Below are 3,250 nucleotides of genomic sequence, written 5' to 3' on the forward strand. Positions count from 1 at the left end.
ATAAATATCATTAGGAAAGACACCACACTTTATTCCATTTCTGTATGGGATAAGATAAACTGAATAGAAAGAAATAAAACTTTTAAAAGCCCTCCCTACTCCTCATCTTTTAAAATTGAAAAAGCTTGGTGAAGAGATGCTGGGTGGAATACTTGTAAAACTAAGCTTAAGTATGTTTTTTGGAAATTTAAATCTTAAGGTACTCTACAAATAATTCAGTTTTTTTCACCTCACTGTGACTCAAGTATATGTGTGCATTTAGGAGTCTAATTACAAGTTATTATAAATATATCTTACCAGATAATTACCTTGTTGTGAATATCCAAAATTGGAATAGTATGTTCAGAACCAATTTGTGGTGACAAGTATATATAAGCCAACTTTTGAATAAGCTATTCATACCTACTTATTTTGGAGAGTGCTGGGTAGTGGTGACCATACATGCTCTGTGTTGGGTGATGTAGGTTTTCTTAAATATTTGTGTATTTGCACTGTTATAGTGTTGCTTCCTCAAGGCCCTGGTGTGTTAAGTTTTCTATGCTTTGGGGTATGAGCATGTCTTACATATGGCTGTCTTCTGGATATGTTAGACCATCTATTATGGTATGATTAAGTGAATGAATGTTGAATATATTTTCTGTGAAGTCCCTGTGGAAATTAATGAAATAAGTTAATAAAGAAATACATGTTTGAAATTTGAGTTTGCTTCAGAGAAATGAAAAATTGTATCAGGTAAGCCAGGCCATGCGACGTGTCTTAAGGATGTCTATGATATGCCTGTTCTTTGCATGCCCAAAGCCAATGTCATCTTGCTAATAATGTGAGATTGAGATATATGCTGTAAAATTACTTTTTCCTCAGGAAAGTGGATGCTCTGCCTTAGAATGAGAGAGTGTGTGGACATGTTTTGTCTTCTTGTGACAATAAGTGCTGAAAACAGGGTAGTCACTCATCTTCTCAGTTTCTCATTGATTTTGTTTTAAGCAGTGCTAGATATAGATGTGGTGAACATGGTTGACTGTGTTCTTAAGCTTGCTTATGCCTTTATTACTCTGTTCCGCACTGGAAAGCAGATGGTGTGTAGTCATGTGTCTGTTTTGTGTTATGCTAAGAAAAAGGGAGAAGTATCAGTGTATTGGAGAAGTGGAGTGGTTAACACTAGTCAAATTCCTATGTTTAGAGATTATTATTTGTTGGGAACAGGCTTCCCAAGATCTGGCCATAAGCTGGCCCCAAAACTGGCCATAAACAAAATCTTTGCAGCACTCTGACATGTACATGATGGCCATAACGCCCACGCTGGGAGATTGTACATTTACCAGAATGAGGGCAAGGAACACCTGGCCCACCCAGGGTGGAAAACCATTTAAAGCCGTCCTTAAACCACAAACACAGACTAGGAGGAGGGAGAAGAAGCTGGAAAACTGCCTTCTAACTAACTGGCTGATCCCATAATGCATCCCTCAAGTGACCATCTTAAGCCTCATCCTACATCTGGCAGATTCTGTAGCTGGTTCTGTAAAGGTTGGAATGGCAGGTCCATCTATCACGCTACCCTGCTGCTACAATGGAGCTGTCACATCCATGTGCTGGAATACAGGTGTATGTTCTTTATTCACATGCCGAAATAGCATTGTCTGGACCAATGGAACCCATGTCACCTATCAGAAGGACACACGCTATAAGCTATTGGGGGACCTTTCAAGAAGGGATTTCTCTTTGACTATAGAAAATATAGCTGTGTCTGACAGTGGCTTATATTGTTGCCGTGTTGAGCAGAGTGGGTGGTTCAATGACATGAAAATCACCATATCATTGGAGATTGTGCCACCCAGGGTCATGACTACTTCAATTGTCACAAATGTTCCAACTGTCACAACTGTCCAAACGAGCACCATAGTTCCAATGACAACAAGCATTCCAATGACAATAACTGTTCTAATGACAACTGTTCCAATGACAATGAGTGCTCCAACAAGTGTTCCAACAACAACTGTTCCAATGACAATGACTTCCAACAACAACGAGTGTTCCAATGACAACAAGTGTTCCAATGACAACAACGGTCTCTACCTTTGTTCCTCCAATGCCATTGCCCATGCAGAACCATGAGTCAGTAGCCACTTCACCATCTTCACCTCAGCCAGCAGAAACCCACCTTATGACACTTCAGGGAGAAATAAGGACACAACCCACCAGCTCACCATTGCACTCTTTCACAACAGATGGGAATGACACTGTGACAGAGTCTTCAGATTGGTCTTTGGAATAACAATCAAACTCAACTGTCCCCAGCATATAGTCCACAGATGGCCACCACCACAAAAGGAATCTATGCTGGAGTCTGTATTTCTGTCTTGGTGCTTCTTGCTCTTTTGGGTGTCATCATTGCCAAAAAGTATTTCTTCAAAAAGAAGATTCAACAACTAAGTGTATCGTTTAGCAGCCTTCAAATTAAAGCTTTGCAAAATGCAGTTAAAAAGGAAGTCCAAGCAGAAGACAATATCTACACTGAGAATAGTCTTTATGCCACAGACTAAGACCCAGTGGTGTCTACGCCCATGACTGCAGAAGACTGAACAGGTATCAGCACATCGGACATCTTTTAGACTCCAAGACAATTTTTCTGTTTGTTTCATCTGGCATTCCAACATGTCAGTGATACTGGGTAGAGTAACTCTCTCACCCCAAACTGTGTATAGTCAACCTCATCATTAATGTAGTCCTAATTTTTTATGCTAAAACTGGCTCAATCCTTCGGATCATTGCAGAGTTTTCTCTCAAACATGAACACTTTAGAATTGTATGTTCTCTTTAGACCCATAAATCCTGTATCCATCAAAGAGAATAGTCCCTGGAAACATAGCAAATGAACTTCTATCTTGGCCATCAGAGCTGTCCAGAAGAGGGGAATCTGTCTTAAAAATCAGCAAATTCAATGTGAGACTTCATTTGGAAGCATTGTATGATTATCTCCTTTCTATATTATACTTCCAAATGTTGCATTTCCTATGTTTTCCAAAGGTTTCAAATCATGGGTTTTTATTTCCTCCATGGGGAAACAAAGTGAGTATAATTCACTCTAACAGGTTTAGCTGTTTTCTCATGACTCTGGAAATGTGATGCATTAAGTACTGGATCTCTGAATTGGGGTAGCTATTTTACCAGTTAAAAGAGGCTACAATAGTAAGGAACACGTAGACACCAGGGAAAGAAAATCATTTGCCAAGTGATTCAACATATTTATGCA

General features: G+C 39.4%; 1 pseudogene; it reads left to right on the top strand.

Moving 5' to 3' along the window:
* The first annotated feature begins 1,439 nt into the window (after nucleotides 1-1,439).
* LOC100591063 lies at nucleotides 1,440-2,540 on the top strand (annotated as a pseudogene).
* The last annotated feature ends 710 nt before the right edge of the window (nucleotides 2,541-3,250 follow it).

This window comes from Nomascus leucogenys, chromosome 10, assembly GCF_006542625.1.
Source record: "Nomascus leucogenys isolate Asia chromosome 10, Asia_NLE_v1, whole genome shotgun sequence".
NCBI classification, from domain to species: domain Eukaryota; kingdom Metazoa; phylum Chordata; class Mammalia; order Primates; family Hylobatidae; genus Nomascus; species Nomascus leucogenys.